Genomic DNA, 18,353 nt, shown 5'->3' with positions numbered 1-18,353 from the left:
CGGAGGTGCGTAGCATGCCAAACATTATTCGAAAATTGACCAAATTGGACAGACCCAATCGGCGCGCCGCGCGGGGGGTATGGCGCGCCGCGCCACCCTGCTGCTTCAGCTATTTTTCTGCTTTTTAAATGTGCACGAACCAAAACCAATTCTAACACAATTCTTGACCCGCAAACGCTTATAACGCCTATCATACATCGTTGGAAAGGTATTTTGACAAGGAATGCAACTAAACACATATCATCAATCAAGCTTGCACTTATGACAAACAAAACCGCATTTAATGTTCCATAATCAATGTATTCAAGTCAATATTGCAATTTAATGATTTGGCAACCAAATTACATGTACAATATGCCGTTTCGAAGGTAATTAAGCATACAACACAACCTAACACTTACAATTAACATCTCATGTCATTTAATGCATCAAAAGTTCATGTAAAGCTCATCAAACCCTAATCCAAATTCACCAAAATCAATAATCAAGTTCATGAAGTTTTCTAAGGCAACCTACACATCAAATTGAAGCTAGTGATGCTAGTAACACAATTAAAACATCAACTTTCAACATCTAACAACATATGATCATCCAAAATTCAAGAATAACACACCAAAATTCAAGTTCATGCTAGTTACACTAAAACAACGAGATCGAGCATATAAATCATATATTCATGTTAGACTTGAGCCATAGACACTAATTAACACTTTTATAAGTTAAAAACATCAAGAACACAAAATCTAGTGATTTTAGAAAGTTACCCAAATGAGATGAAGTTGGTACCAAAACGAAGAGGATGAAGAGAGGATCACGAATATGTAATTTATTTTGTTGTAAGCCTTCTAGATCGAATTTAGATGATGATTGAATGAATATGGTTTTGGGTGTGTGTGTTCTTGCTAGAGAGAAAGAGAGAGAGAGATGAAGATGAAATGAATGGGTGAAAGGGGTTTGACCCTTTGACCTAGTCAAGGGTTTGACCCCTTGTCAAGTTTAGTCCCTCAACTTTCGTTCGGGTGCGGGAATTACCTAAACGAGATAATTCAAACGCGTATTAACGAGATGTGTTATAAACATATAACGGAACTTAAATAGTTAAACGGAAAAGTAAATGGAAAAAGGCGGGATGTTACACGTAGTTTGTTTGTTTATATATCGCGAATCAAAACAAAAGGTGAACCGCATGCCCATACGCATAGTTAACCAAAACTCATGCGTATGCGGGTATTACTGCGTAAAATAAACCAATACTTTAACAATTACCCTTTAATAATTTAGACTCGAAAGCTACTGCGTTATCGCTTTGTCATGTACTAGAGGTGCACTATAGCTGTATGGTAAGCAACGCAACTAAAAACAAGCCAATGTTTTTATGCTTTGAGTTCCTCAAGCAAACCAATGCGAGAGTAATTACGCACAAGCAAACCAATGCTTGTAATTTTTTAAGTCGACTTTGCAGCCATCTAGTCTGCGTGGCGCTTGGCTAGGGGAAAGCCAATTCCCTTTGCCTGCCGTTAGCCTCTAGCCTTGTAACTAAACAGGCTTCTGCCGCACGGGGGCTAGAGGACACCCCTTAAGTAGGCAGGGACCGCATACAAAAAAGATTTAAACAACAAAAGTATGCGCGAGTAAATATTTAATTGGCATTAATCACAATTACAACCGCGACACATCTAAACGGACGGAAAATACATAGAAAAAATAATGTGCTACAATAAACTGGAGTGATCAGGTCCACCTAGCTACATATAACATTTTTTCAATAACGTCGCATGCCAAGTGCGTTTCACAGGTTTTCCATCTAATGTCTCGAGATGGTACGCCCCGGTATTGTTTGCCTTCGCTACCCTGTATGGACCTTCCCAACGGGGGCCCAGTTTCCCAGTATCCTCCGCATGACTTGCGTCATTCTGACGCCAAACCAAGTCACCGCACTTGTAAGAGCGCGAACGCACACGCTGATTATAGTACTTTGCAATTTTTTTCTTGTTATTTGCTTCGTTGACAGCCGCAGAGAGTCTGCGCTCTTCCAGCAAATTAAGATTTTCCCGCAAAGCTTCAGAGTTATTTTGCTCATCAAAATTTTGTATGCGGAACGTTGGTACCCCAATTTCTGCGGGTACAACAGCTTCTGATCCATAGACCAAACTGAACGGGGTCTCACCAGTGCTTGCTTTGGGTGTTGTTCTATGCGCCCATAAAACCTTCGGTAGTTCATCCACCCAACCAACGCGACCATGACCCAACCTAGCTTTGATTCCAGCTACTATATCCCGGTTGGTCACTTCGCACTGGCCATTCGCCTGCGGATGCGCAACAGATGTAAAAGTTTGCTTAATATTAAGCTCTGCGCACCAGCTGCGAAAAGGGTCACCCGCGAACTGCGTACCGTTATCACTAACAATTTCGTTTGGTATACCAAATCGACAGACGATGTCTTCCCATACAAAATTTCGCACCCTTTTTCCTGAGATTGCTGCCAGCGGTCTCGCTTCGACCCACTTTGTGAAATAGTCGATTGCAACAATCAAGAATTTGATGTTCCCTGCGTGCGCAGAATGTGCGTAAGATACTGATGTGAGTAGCATGTTTAGAAAATAAATGATAAAATTACCTCGGCCTTTTGGGAATGGTCCGACTATGTCGATTGCCCATTTGCAGAATGGCCACGGTGAGGAAACTGGTATCATTGGATGCGCAGGTGCTCTGCTAATAGGTGCATGTATTTGGCATGATTCACATTGCTTAACTATGCGCGCAGTATACGCGTACATGGTGGGCCAATAATATCCTAGCCGCATTATTTTTGACACAATGGACCTGTGCCCCGAATGGAGTGCGCATGCACCCTCATGCACCTCGCGTACAACTTCCTCTGCCTCTTTCGGGCCAATGCACCTTAAGTGCGGTCCCAAATAATTCTTTCGATATAGGACGTCACCCACAAGGGCATACAGCGGTGCCTTAACGCGGACTTTCTTTGCATCAGCGGAATCCGCAGGAGATGTGCCATCCCGCAGAAAAGCCACAATGGGCGTCATCCATGTTGAGCTTGATTCCTCAACTGGTGCCACTAAAGGCATCATAACAATGGATTTCGCATTGAGTTCTTCTATTAGAACTTTCTTCCCCATATGATCAAAAGCCAAGGCAGCCAGTTTGCTTAGCGCATCCGCTTTCTTATTTTGCCCTCGCATTACGTGGGAGATTTGAAAAGCTTCAAACTGGTCAGCGAGGTTGTGAACAAGCGATAGATATTGCTGCATGGCTATGTCATGCGCTTCGAAATCTCCGCTGACTTGACTGCATACTAGCTTTGAATCCACATAAGCGTGCAAAATTTTAACATTTAACTTATGCGCAATGCGCATACCTGCTAACAGAGCCTCATACTCTACTTCGTTGTTTGTAACAGCAAAATTAAACCGCAGTGCGTATGTATGCTCTTCGCCATCTGGGCCTGTTAAAATTACACCCGCACCTGCACCAGATGCGCTGCACGCACCATCGGTGTACAATTCCCATGGTGACAAAGTTGGTGCAGGTGGATCTTGATGTTCTGCTGATGCCTCGACATCCGCAGTTAATTCTGCTAGGTAATCAGCAAGTATTTGACCCTTAACCGCACTGCGCGAAGAAAAATTTATTTCATGTTCACCTAATTCAACTGCTCACTTAGCCATTCGGCCAGAAATCTCAGGCTTGTATAACACCTGAAAGAAAAATGATTGCGTTAGTCAATGCGGTAACCCCGGTCATTGCCGCAAAGTAGGCGTTTACCAACCTGTTTGATTGGTTGATCAGTTAGGACCACGATTAGATGTGCTTGAAAATATCGGCGCAAACGCCGCGCCGTATGGACCAGCGCATATACAAGCTTTTCTATCGGTGAGTAGTTTACTTCGCTTGATGTCAGCGTCTTGCTTACGAAGTAGACCGGCATTTGCGTCTGAGAAAAATCTCAGTCGTTAAGTTTCTGCGATATAAATAAAGCATGTAAATTAATGGATTACCTTTCCGCGATCCGCGATGAGAACTGAGCTGACAGCTTCCTTCGATGCCGCGAGGTACAGCGTTAGCGTTTCTCCTGATACTGGCGCAGTAAGTGTTGGTAATTCTGCAAGCACCTTTTTCATCTCCTGAAAGGCTGATTTCGCTTCCTGAGTCCATACGAAGTCTTTTTTCTTCAAACAATTTTTCAAAGTATTGAAGAATGGCAACTGTCGTTCTGCGGCTTTCGACAGAAACCGTGTGATAGCCGCAAGCTTCCCCGTTAGACTCTGCACATCTTTCTTTGTCTTCGGAGATGGCAAATTATCAATGGCTTCAATCTTTTTGGGATTGGCCTTGATACCCCGCGCTGTCACCACATGACCTAAAAACTTGCCTTCCTCTTCCCCAAAACTACATTTTAGCGGGTTAAGCTTCATGTTGATCCTGCGCAGAGATGCAAGCGTTTCTAGGATGTCCGCGAGCATGTCTTCCTCGGTGTTACTTTTAATTACCAAGTCGTCGACGTACGCTTCAAGATTTCTACCGATTTGGTGCTTGAATGCTGCGTCAATTACACGCTGATAGGTCGCGCCAGCATTCTTTAAACCGAAAGGCATCTTCGTGTAACAATAAATACCCTGCGGCGTATGAAAAGCAGTCTTGTCCTCATCTTCCGCAGCCATTAAGATTTGGTGATAACCCTTGTATGCGTCCAGAAAACACTTGTACCTAAATCCCGATAGTGATTCTACCTTCCAGTCTATCTTCGGGAGAGGGTAATTGTCCTTGGGACATGCCTTATTAATATCTTTGAAATCAACGCACATCCTCCAGTTACCGTCAGCCTTTTTTACCAATACAGGATTTGCAACCCATGTCTGATAACGCACTTCCCGCAGAATGCCTGCTTTGACAAGGTTGTCCACCTCTGCGCACAACCAATCACTGCGGTCTAGAGCCATATGCCGCTTCTTTTGCCTAACGGGTGTCAATGATGGATTAACATTTAACTTATGTTCCGCAATATCACGCGGAACCCCAGTCATGTCTGACTCACGCCACGCGAAAACATCTGCGTTTGCGGACAAAATTCCATGCAATTTGGCCTTTGTTTCGGCTGACAAGCCTGCGCCGATTTTAATTCGCTTATCCGGATGCAAGCGATTTGCTATAACTGCACAATTTGCCAGTTGTTCTCCCACGCTAGGAGTGCTTATAGGCGCAACTGAGCCACACAACTCGGTTGTGTGATGTGACGCAACCGTGGCAACGCCTCCTACTGTGGGAAACTTGATCAAACCATGCACTACCGATGGTATGATGTTAAAACGCCGTATGAAGTTTCTCCCTAGCAGTGCATTATATCGTGAAGTTGAACGAACCACATAAAAATCGACCAATTCATGCCTGATCATTTGCGGGTTCCTGTCATCCGCAAGCTCTACCATTAATTCTATTCGGCCTAGCGGCCACGAGTTTTCTCCGGAAAACCCTGATAGCGTAATATCAGGCTGGCGTAACTGCGCTTTGACTTCTGCCGGAAGGAAACGATAACAATGCTCATACATAATATCGACACCGCTGCCAGTGTCAACATGCATGCGCTTAACCTGGATTCCGCAATCAGGGATGCGACACTTGATGATAATGGGCTCATTAATAGAATCAATTGACATTACAGGAGGGAAAGTGATTGGGAGAAGCTCCCAATCTTGGTGATCATTGTACTTTCTTCGCTGGCTGATTTTCTCTGCGTCAACCATGTTAATGGTTAAGTCGGCATTTTTCGCTGTCAACTTTCTGCCACGCGAAAGTCTTAGACTTAGAAGCCTCTTCTGCGGCCTTTCCCTTGTCCTTTTTAGGTGGTTTTAGATGATCCAATTTGCCCGCGCGAAGCGCCTCCAGAACCCGTTCCATCAAGTTTTTACACCGATTGGTGTCGTGACCATAATCGTCATGAAATTCACAATACTTTGTTTTGTCCCGCTTACCAAATTCCGTAAGCGGAGTTGGGACCGCAAAGGTCGCGCACACCGGTTCGGTTGCCAAAAATTCTTTTGGCGTTTTGGACAAACTTTTAAGCAGCGCATAGTTCTGATTATTGATGCCGCGCTGATTATTGTTTCGATAATTGCCACTTGATTTCCCTTTATCATTCCTGATGGGACCACCGCTAGGATACCTTCCACGAGAGTTGTTACCACGATTTTGATCGCGCGAACGATCATCATCGTCCTTCCTCTCGTTGCGTGAGCTAACTGTTGGAATGTCATTATCTTCGCCACTCCGTATATAGTCGTGGCATTCATTAAGCGCCTCAGCATAAGTTGTTGGGACTGTATGGCGCAAACGCCTTACCAGTGTTGGATGACGTTCTGAGTTTATACCATGTATGAGTCCGGAAATCTGTTGCTCTGGTTTGAGATCTGGTATACGCAGGCACTCATAAGTATACCTTGTGAGAAATTCGCCCAAAGATTCCTTGGACTTCTGCACGATGTCATGGCATTCAATGTGAGTGCGCTTGCGTGGTCTCTGATTCTGATATTGCAGCAAAAACTTTATCCGCAGATCCATAAACCCGGCAATACTACCCGCCGGCAACTTATTAAACCACTCACGAGCAATACCCTGTAGTGTCATAGGAAATATCTGACACGCAACCGGATCCACCCAGCCTTGAGTGCGCATTGCGCCTTCGAAGCGCTGTAAAAAATCATCTGGATCGGTCAGGCCATTGTAAGTACCCAACGTGCTAGGTATCTTTGGTGCTGATGGAAACGGGTATGCGGATATATGCGGAGGAAACTTGTCAAAGGTAGTCGGTAGCTCGAAGGATGGTTTAACAGGATCCCCTTTCAAGTTTGCAAAGAAACGCTTCATCATGTCCTGAACAAAGTCAGGTTGTGAAAATAAGTGAACCATATCAGGAGGTGCGGCCTGCATGAATTGACTTGCAAGATTTGCCTGCCCTTGAACATTTTGCCAAGGTTGACCCTGCGTCTGCGGATATAACCAAGGCTGCTGCGTTGGAAAAGAGGGATAACTTGAAGACGCAGAGTACACAGGTGGCTGTAAAGGAAGCGAAACCTGTGGCGCAGATATCTGCGAAACTTGAGGATACACACTTAAAAGCCCAACTGTATGCGTTGTGCTTTGCTGCTGCGCTGTTATCGGCGCCCAATGAGAGTTTGCATCTGGGATGACCCCAAATCCCCAACTATTAAGTAACGCCTGCGCATCCGCAGGAGTTAAAAATTGTGAAACTGAGCGCGGTGGTTGCCAAGGTTGCAACGGTGTAAATGACGAATTCTGCTGAATGCTCTGCGAATGCAGAGGTATTGAAACAGTGGTACTGTAAATAGGTACCTGGCCGCAGCAAACCACATGCGGCCCCGTTGTTCCACCGCTAGTGCCTGCAAAGATGACCCTTGGATCCACTGACGAAAAGTCCAGCCGCGTGGTTGTGACTGGTGAGTTTGCTCTTGGCGGTGTAACCCCGTCTGAATATATCAGCTTGTACCTCTGAAAGTGTTCGCCGGATATAGGTGGGGGGTATATCGTGTACCCCGCTTGAATAGCGGCCCCCGTAGTCATAACCAGTGTATGTTGACTACCAGACGGTGCGTTCTGAACATCTGTTTGGGTTTGTTCCGATGATTCCTCGGAAGTCATGATACTGTTAAAGAAAAAAAAAATTCAAAAATTTTGTAAATAACGAGTCATACAATTCAAAACCTTAAAAGAAAAAGCAATTAAACAGTCTTGAACTAATTCGACTCTCAATGAAAGCACCACTTGATCATGCATATTTTAACCGTGGGGTTTAATATGCCTGCTCAATACATAAAGAGGGGTTTAAGGATCTTAGAACGTGGCTCTCCGGTCCGGCTACCGTGAATAACCCTGGCCGACATGATGATGTCGGCGGGGTGGCCAAGTGATTAAGTCCACCTCTGACAACGGTCGTCGATCAAGAGGCCCCAAATAAGGTCGTAGGTACTAGCTTACGAAAGACTAACCTGTTAACCTTGAAGAGATGCTGAATGATGCTGTTTTGCGTAATGTATCTCGTGTGCGATAGTTACGTAATATATGCCGTGTCTGGTAAATGATGATTAGGGTTTGTATTTATAGGCAAACCCTAATTCTAGAACCGTCCCAGATCACGTTAATCTTATCCATAACTGACTCCCCCAAATCACGGATATAATTATGGGAAAGATATTTACTTGACAGCTAAGCAACCGCCGTACCGGGAACAAAGGCATTCGCACGCCGCATACCGCACACAAGAACACGCATACGCACAATAGTGATTGTCCGCATACATTTGCGGTGCGCCTGCGGGTTGCGGTATCATTACAATTAAATGAGACTTTTATACACAAAGATACAAAATCTAAAAAAATATATAGTAAACAAAATAACTTACGGTAAACAAAATGATATTACAAAGTGCCAAATATTATCCCAATAAGAGCATCCATGCATTCACATATGAGGTTCATAATATATCCCAATAACATGGAGTAAACAAAATGATATTACAAAGTGTCAAAGGCTCAAACTGGTCAAATAGCCCTCCTTGAATTGTTATTGTTACAATAATAATAATATAGCTGTTAATTATCAATAGAAGAACATCTACAAAAACTTACTTCCAACTCAATCTGACCAATTATAGCCCAATGCCCATTCCAACTTACTCAACCTAGTCATCATTATGATAGATGTACAGGCATCATAGATTATTAAGTAAGTTTTTCTAATAATACTTAAAAAATGAACATTATTCAAAACACTGATATTTACCATATAGCCATTTCCATATTACTCTTAAAACGTGATTTTCTATTAATGTACGGCATCCAATCACTTAAATGGACATGATGATTGGCATATGTATTTAATCTACATAGACTAAAAACCAAAAATATTAAGCAGAAAATGACAATTGAAGCGGAAAAAGATGCAGAAATAGAGTTGCATATCCCCAATCGTGTATGAGTTGAGTTCAAATTATCGAATGAGCTGTTAATTACATGATTAGTTCCAGCATACATAAGCCATCAACACAGCCACCCAATTCATAATTTTAAAATATCCAATAAGATGTCTACCGAGTTAACACCACTAACATCTTTAACACCGATAACACTTCAAACATACATTAGTCAGCAACACTTCTTTAATAAATCTCCACACAAATGATTAATATCTTTGAAAGACACTATGTCAAAGTATGCATATAAACACTTCAAATCTTTCAAATGGAATTAGATCAATTTAATGGAAACATACTCCTAAACCATATCACCAACCTCATCAAATGGACTGCAGAAGAAAATGTAAATAATGCTAACAAATTTTGAAATACTCAAACTGGTCGTGATTAGCCTTTTGACAAAACAAATGGTTATAAATATTGCACCAAGCCACCAATCCATGATTTGTCCAACTTTTTAATTTTACAACTGATAAATTGCTACAAACTTAAATAGCATTTCCAGTAGAGAAACATATTTATTCCACAACTTTGAATTTTTATGTTGACTCGAATAAGTCAAACTCTCACTAAGGGGTTGTTTACTTTTTTCCCATTAAGTTCTGTATGGATATAGATGGCAGAATGGATATGGATGACTATATGCAGTAATCATTGAATGATTTACATTGTTTACTTTTTTCGCTGAATAAACCGTCTAAATGATGAAAATGACAATTTTACCCTCAAATTAAATATCTTTTTTTTTATGTACACCCACCTACTTTCATTTTATGTAAATACACCCAAATTAAATATATTTTTACCCCCAAATTATAATTGTGGTCTATCACGTGATATATCATTATGATATAATAATTCGATTTAACCATCACCTAACAAAATTAAAAACTTTCCCAATTCTCAATATCTCCTCAACAACAACAAACAACTTAAAGAATGAAAGTAACTAATAAAAAATACAGTAAATGGTATAAGTTGTTTGATGTAAATAAACCGACCTATTTTTTTTTTTTTTTTTTTTTTTGGTATATAAATGTGGGTTTCGAGTTAAACAATGGTGGTGGGTTTTATAGATCGAGCTCAGTGATGGTGGTGGGTTTTGTAGATCAAAGTGGTGGATTTTATAGACTGAGTTCAACAATGGTGGTGGGTTTCGAAATACACGAAAATCAATGTTCATCAGAGTGGAACTCGTTGGTGGTTTCTTTGAAGGGTAGTGATTCAAAGTGAGAATGCAGGAGATTTATGTATTGAATGTGAAGGAGAAGCAGGGGACTATTTGCTAAAGAAAAGGGTAATATTGGGTAAAGGATAGCTTTATGGGGAGTACATAGCTTTTATGACTTTATGGGAAGGTCACCTGCACAGTTTTGGTTAATCATAAAGTCAAAAGTAAACAACCAAGATTTCTTACCGAATAATGCTTTCATTCAACTAAGCCCAGTAAGTCAAAAATAAACAGCCCCTAACGCTCTAATATATAACCAAAACACAAACTCATCATATCAAAAATGAGTCATAGTATCTCAAACACATAGCAAAGCTATTATTTGTTCACAAAATTTTGAAAAGAGTCAATATCATTATGTATGCTATATACCCAAACGTAGCAGCTAATTTAGACTATTTTGAAGGAAAAAATTTCGACCCAAATAACCTAATCTAATCACATCCATATTAGCTATAGCTATAACTTAGCTATTACACATAATAATATAATAATATTAATATAATAATAACCCAATATATTTTTTACTAATTCAAATTCAACCAACAACCCAATTCAAAGTCAGTTCAAAAGCATATTACTACACGGTTAAAAATGGTTGAAAAATTGATATAACATTTTCTCAATAAACGGGTTACTAAAAACAATTTTAATAGCAGCCAAGTTATATATTTGTAAATGGGTTAATCTGCCTAAGAAATGTATATGTCTCTACTAAAATGCACAACAATTCTAACAATGATGAAGCTTTAAATACATAAGCAATAAACGCGGCCAATTGACGATAATAGAAAACAAACCTTCGGGATTCAAATGTATCATCTTCATCATCAAAAATATATCCAAACACTATATCATCGCCTGCAATACAAAACAACAACAATGGTGAATAACTAATTTGAAGTTCCTTAATAGATCAAAACATTATTTACAATTTACAAAACATATAATTTGAAGTTCCTTATTATAGTTTCAAATATATATTTAAGAAAATAATCTTACTATTGCTTTGGTCCTATGAAACATCATAAGATAGGAAACTTACTTTTTTCTAACTTAAAGCTTTATTGTTTACACCTACTAATTAACAGATTTCAAGAACAACATATTAAACATTTATACCTTCAATAGCTTTTTTCAGATTGGCAAATTGCTTCTCTTGAGCATTTCACCAAACACTTCTTGTAGGCTTTTATTTAAATCTATTCTCAACAATTATTAGGTGTAAACTTCTTGTAGGCTTTTATTTAAACCTTTTTCCAGATTGGCATAATGCTTCTCTTGAGCATTTCATCAAGCATGTGGGGTTTGTAACCTCTTATCTCTAACTGTAAAGAATAAACAAACTACAAAATTAATTATTAAGTATCCATGTACTCAATCAAAGCCACAATATAACAAATTAAAATTAAGATAAAAAAGAATAAGATAATTTATAAAAGAATAATAAAAAAAACCTTTCATCAAGCATGTGGGGTGCGTAATCAAACCCAAAAATGCAAATACAAACCTTAGACTTACAAAATCAAAAAGACATAACCCTTCAAATCGTCTAAAGCTGCTATTGATGATGTTTGCTATTTCTGGCAGCATTGCTACTGCTGTTTTATTTCTGTTTTCCGGCAGCTGCTGCTGCCGGTCTGCGGTGGTTTCCGCCGGTTGGTGGTGGCTGCTGTTTTGCGGTCCGTGTGTCGATTTTTTTCATTGTAGCCTACCAAAATCAAACACCAAATATACATTTCAAATTAGTAAGCAACACAACCAAAACTTCATCACCAAGAGGCAAAAGAGTAAAAAGTACTTCGTATACCTCTGGGTATTGAATCTGAAGTATAAGCAGTAGAGTTTCCTTTAGGTATAATTGAGCCAAAAAAACCCTAACACACAAAATCAGGTTGTAACTGAAAAAAAAAAAAGTTCAAGAAGAAGACTATAACCTGCTGAAAAAAACCAGAAGACGATGAAAAGATGCATAATTTCTTGAAGATCAACGGACTAATATAATCGATCGGCAGCCTCGATGGTGGTGCGATGGCGGAGATGGTGGCGGCTATAGATTGTAGCAGTTAGAGTTCATCATCTTCTGGCGGATTTGTGAAGAGTGATTAAGAATTGTTTTTTGTTTTTGTGGATTTGTGAAGAGTAATGGATTGGATTTAAATGGGTCTGGAGGATAATTGAGAAACCCTAGGAGAAGAAGAGTGCTCTGCAATTTTGAGAGGTTCAAAAAATTTAGCGGTATTTTAATCCATGTCTATTTCACACACTTCTATTCCGTTTTTTAAATTTAAAATTTGAATGTATTATATCAATTTCAGTATTTTAAATTAGATTAGTTTAATAATTTATAATGTTTTAATTTAATTGTAAAATAAAATGTTTTAGACCACTCCCAACCATGACATGCTTCTTTAAAAAGACTGAGTGACACATCAGCAACACTTCATCATTTCTTTAGAAAGACTGAAAAAGACTGATTACTACCGATAATAACATACTTCTTTAAAAAAAAAAAACTAGGACCCACTCATCATTATCATTATATTTAAATAAAAACTACGTAGTAATATTTTAAAATAAAAATCATCACACTTTTTCAAGATTAAAACATAAAATAAGAGAAATGGGTGGATATGCAAGATTTCAAAGATTAGTGGGCCACATTTAACTGACATGGTGTCACGGACTTATCTCAATAAGCTCACGTGCGGCACTTAGTCTCTACTAAGTCAGCCTTACTCGGACCTTATAATGATTCAAGTAACCAAAAGAGAAAATATTATAGAACAAGTGGAATTGAAGAAAATACTTATATTGCTTGAGAATGCTTTACAAGAGAGAATGTTTGAGATTTGAGGTGTGGTGTGCCAAATGAGACCACCCCTATTTATACTACTTCTAACACAAAATGGATGGCTAAGATTAATCTAAATCAATGGTTAGGATCTAAGTACTAGAAACTTCAAGTATATACATGGAGATAGATATTTCCATGAACATTCCATACCATTCCATGGAAGAACTCATGGGAAAGTTCTAGGAAGCTTCCATGATGTTCTTGGGCCTTCCATGAAGTTCTTGGGTTAAAACCCTTAATTGGGTCATAATCTTAGTGGGTTGGGCCACAAACTTATTGGGTTGTGACATTCTCCCCCACCTAAGCTCGCGACGTCCTCGTCGTGTGATCCTCGTGATACTTCTTGATTTTGTCTGTGAACTGCCACAATAAGTCTTCGGCTTCCCAGCTTGCTTCACTATCGGGCAAGTTACGCCACTTAACCAGGTATTCTCTATAGCTCGGCACACCTCGTCTCCGTACCGTTCGATGCAACAAGATATCTTCCACTTCACGATCGAACGAAGTCGCAACTGCCATTGGTGCTCGTTTGGAAACTCCTCGTTCTGGGTCTTCCTCGTCCCCATGATAAGGTTTTAGAAAACTTACGTGGAAGACTGGATGAATCTTTAATTTGGGCGGTAGTTGAACTCGATAAGATACATTCCCAACACGTCCAATTACCGGGAATGGGCCTTCATATCTCCGGATTAATCCTTTATGCACCTTCCTAAATGTTTTGAATTGTTGAGGTAAAAACTTCACCATCACTTGGTCCCCAACTTTGAACTCAACATGTCGTCTTTTCTCATCCGCCCATTTCTTCATTTTCTTGGCCGCCTTATCTAGTGATGCTCGCGCCAAGTCGGCTTGTTCGTGCCACTCCTTCATCGTTCTATAAGCGGCTGGGCTGCTTCCATCATATGAAGCGGCCAAAGCATTCGGGGTCAATGGTTGGCGTCCTGTCACCAACTCAAAAGGACTCTTCCCCGTGGACTCACTCCTTTGCATGTTATAAGAGAACTGAGCAATATCAAGAAGCTTAGCCCAATCATGTTGATTTGCACTTACATAGTGTCGAAGATAGAGCTCCAATAGTGCATTCACCCTTTCCGTCTGTCCGTCTGTTTGGGGATAAAAACTCGTGGAGAAATTCAAGTCCGTCCCCATGATCTTGAACAACTCCGTCCAAAAACGCCCTGTGAACCTCGGATCTCGATCACTTACTATCACATGCGGTATCCCCCAATACTTCACCACATTCTTGAAAAATAGTTTTGCGGTTTCATCCGCGGTAACTTCGGATGATGCGGCTATGAAGGTACCATACTTAGAAAACCGGTCTACCACGACTATAATACTCCCACACCCTTCCGACTTAGGTAAGCAAGTAATGAAGTCCATGGAAACACTCTCCCATGGTCCTTTCGGTGTAGGTAGCGGCTGTAATAGTCCTCCTGGTTGGCGTTGCTCTATCTTATCTTGTTGGCATATTAGGCATGTTCGCACGTACGTCTCTACGTCGTCTTCCATCCTTGGCCAATAATAAGTGCCTTCTACTAATTCCAGTGTCCTCTTGATACCTGGATGACCAGCCCACTTTGAATCATGACACTCCTTCAAGATTGTCCGTCTAAGATCACCCCACTTAGGCACATATAACCGGTCTCCTTTGGTGAATAATAGATCACCCTTGAGCCAAAACCTTCGCGTTTTCCCATCTCGAGCCAATCCAACAAGGGTTTTGGCTATAGGATCATGCTCTAATCCCTCCTTTATACGATCTTGAAGGAAGAATTGTGGTTTTGTGATCGCTGCAAACTCCGCCTTACGACTTAGGGCATCAGCTACCACATTGGCCTTCCCAGGCTTATACTCCAACATATAGTCAAATTCGGCTAGGAAGTCTTGCCAACGAGCTTGTTTGGGACTCAACTTCTTTTGGGTTTGAAAATAACTCGTTGCCACATTATCCGTCTTGATCACGAACCTTGATCCCAAAAGATAATGCCTCCATGTCCTCAAACAATGAACCACCGCCGTCATCTCCTTCTCCTGCACAGTGTACTTCCTTTCCGCCTCGTTAAGTTTCCGGCTTTCGAATGCGATCGGGTGACCCTCTTGCATTAGAACTCCTCCAATAGCAAAGTCCGATGCGTCTGTGTGTAACTCGAACGGAATGGTCACATCCGGAAGTCTCAACACCGGTTCTTCCATGACCGCTCCTTTCAACTCTTCAAATGCTGCTTGACATGTCTCATCCCACAACCAAGCTTTGTTCTTCTTTAACAATTCTGTCAATGGAGCCGCTTTCGCCGAGTATCCCTTGATAAAACGACGATAGTAGTTTACTAAACCAAGGAAAGATCGTAAATTAGTAACCTTGGTTGGTGCCTCCCACTCTTGGATTGCCTTGATCTTAGCCCCGTCCATCAGCAACTTCCCATCTTTTATTCGATGTCCAAGAAATTCCACCTCTTTTAATCCAAATGAGCATTTCTCTAGTTTCACATACAACTCATTATCCCTTAGTACTTGAAAAACTTGTTTCAAGTGCCTCACATGATCTTCCATGGTGTCGCTATATACGACTATGTCATATAAGTACACCACGACAAACTTGTCGAGGAACGGGTGGAATAATTTGTTCATCAAAGTACAAAATGTGGCAGGGGCATTGGTTAAACCAAAGGGCATGACTAGGAATTCATAAGCGCCATACCTCGTCACGCATGTGGTCTTAGCCTCATCTCCTTCGGCAATTCGGACTTGATAATATCCCGATCTCAAGTCTAACTTGGAGAAGTATCTCGCCTTCCCAAGTTGATCGAACAAATCAGCAATAAGTGGGATTGGGTATTTGTTCTTGATAGTTACCTTGTTGAGTGCCCGGTAATCTATACACATCCGCAAGGACCCATCCTTCTTTCTTTGAAATAGCACCGGAGCACCATACGGGGATTTTGACGGTCGGATGTATCCCGCATCCAGCAACTCCTTGAGTTGTCTTCGCAACTCCTCTAACTCGGGTGGTGGCATTCGGTATGGGGCTTTGGAAGGTGGTTTTGATCCCGGCTCCAACTCGATTGCATGGTCAACCTCCCTCCTAGGTGGTAACTTCTTTGGTAACTCCTTGGGCATGACATCCTTGAACTCATCGAGGACCTTCTCAATTTCCTTGGGTACCTCTAGTTTTCCCTTATCTTCGACCGTCTCTTGCTTTGCTACCGCTAAATTACATGTCTCATTCTTGTTGTACCCCTTCTTGAATTGCATGGCCGAAAGTGACTTGGATGCACTCTTGCTTCCACGTTCGGTTGACACCATACAAGTCTTCTCACCATCCAAGATACACAGTGAATTAGCAAACGGCATAGGGAAACCGCGTACCTTATCTAGGAACTCCATCCCAAGTACTAACTTGAAGTCGTCCATAGGCACGACTGAGAGATCAATCATTCCTTCCCATTCTCCAATCTTCACATATACGTCTTTAGCCACCCCACTAATCGGTCTGGTACTCGTGTTCACCGTCTTCAACATGCCACTCTCTTTTGTTTCCTTAAGTCCTAGCCTTTTGGCTTCATCGGTGGAGATAAAGTTATGAGTTGCTCCCGTATCCACCAAAGCTCGTACCCGATCTCCACAAATGTTAATATCTACGAATTGGAGTCCTTTAGCCACTACCTTGGGTATCTCCGTCTTGGCCTTGATTGCGTTGAGGATATGCATTGATCCTATGCACCGCTCCTCATCCTGACAACCCACCTTTTGAGCTTCCATAGCATGAAGGCTAGCTTTCTTCGGACAATCTCGGGCTCTATGCGGTCCATCACATATGAAACATCCATCATTCTTGTAAGAAGTTTTTATGCTCTTGTTATTCCCGGTTGGTGGCTTACGTGTATTATCATTCCTTGATTGGGCGGGCTTATCTCCCCCACCTTTCTCATGGCTCACCTTCTTATCTTTTGACTTGAACGAATCTTTCCTATTAGCATGGTCGACTAGTGCCTCCGCTTGAGCAATTGCGGTGGCAAGGTCTTGGACTCCTCGTCTCTCCAACTCCGTTTTAGCCCAAGGTTGCAAACCATCGAGAAAATAGAAGAGGAGAATTTCATCGGGAATATCTGGGACCTCCAGGCTAAGGTTCGTGAATTCTTTAATATACTCCCGAATCGTCCCGAAATGATGTAATTTACGTAGACGACTCATCGCATCCTTTTGAGCATTCTTGGGGTAGAATTGATTCTTAAGTTCAGTAAGGAAATCATCCCAAGTATCAATAGTAACCGTACCTTTCTCGATATCTCCATATCGACGACGCCACCATAACGCTGCGGTATCCTTCAGGTAACGGGTTGCCGTCTTGATCTTCATTGCATCATCCACTATGTTGACTCCCTCCAAGTATTGTTCCATCTCCCATATAAAATCATCAACCGCTCGGGCTTCCCGCTTCCCCACGAACGGTGACGGCTTGGGAACGTCCACCTTCGGATCATTGCATCCAGTGTTGCTACCCCCACTAGCCATGAATCTCAAACAAGAGTTCATGTTGGTTTGTAAATCCACGAGGCGTTGGTGAATAGTGGAGACCTCCCCCTCCATTTCGCCTCGCAACTTCGTAATCTCACCCATGAGCATACCCCTTAAGTCATGGATCTCACGTCGCATGTCAACGTCTAGCACGTTGATTGCACTCTTGCAATCATCTTTCAATTCGTCAAAGTCCCCGTCCAAACCATCCAAACGTTGGTGGACGTCTTCGACCTTTGCTTTCACGTCGTCCATGGATGTCTCTACATCCATGATCCTCTTGTCCAAGTTTGCGACAAAGTCTTTAGACGTACCTCGGTTCTTCTTGGCTCCTTGGCGAGTCTCTACCCGACCACGAGTCTCATCACTCATCACACCACTTGTTGCGCTTACATTCTTCTCTGTCTCGGTTGCCATCTCCTTGAATCAACCTGGCTCTGATACCAAATGTCACGGACTTATCTCAATAAGCTCACGTGCGGCACTTAGTCTCTACTAAGTCAGCCTTACTCGGACCTTATAATGATTCAAGTAACCAAAAGAGAAAATATTATAGAACAAGTGGAATTGAAGAAAATACTTATATTGCTTGAGAATGCTTTACAAGAGAGAATGTTTGAGATTTGAGGTGTGGTGTGCCAAATGAGACCACCCCTATTTATACTACTTCTAACACAAAATGGATGGCTAAGATTAATCTAAATCAATGGTTAGGATCTAAGTACTAGAAACTTCAAGTATAT

Source organism: Rutidosis leptorrhynchoides, chromosome 3 (assembly GCF_046630445.1).
Source record: "Rutidosis leptorrhynchoides isolate AG116_Rl617_1_P2 chromosome 3, CSIRO_AGI_Rlap_v1, whole genome shotgun sequence".
NCBI classification, from domain to species: domain Eukaryota; kingdom Viridiplantae; phylum Streptophyta; class Magnoliopsida; order Asterales; family Asteraceae; genus Rutidosis; species Rutidosis leptorrhynchoides.
Note: the sequence above shows the minus strand (reverse complement) of the source record.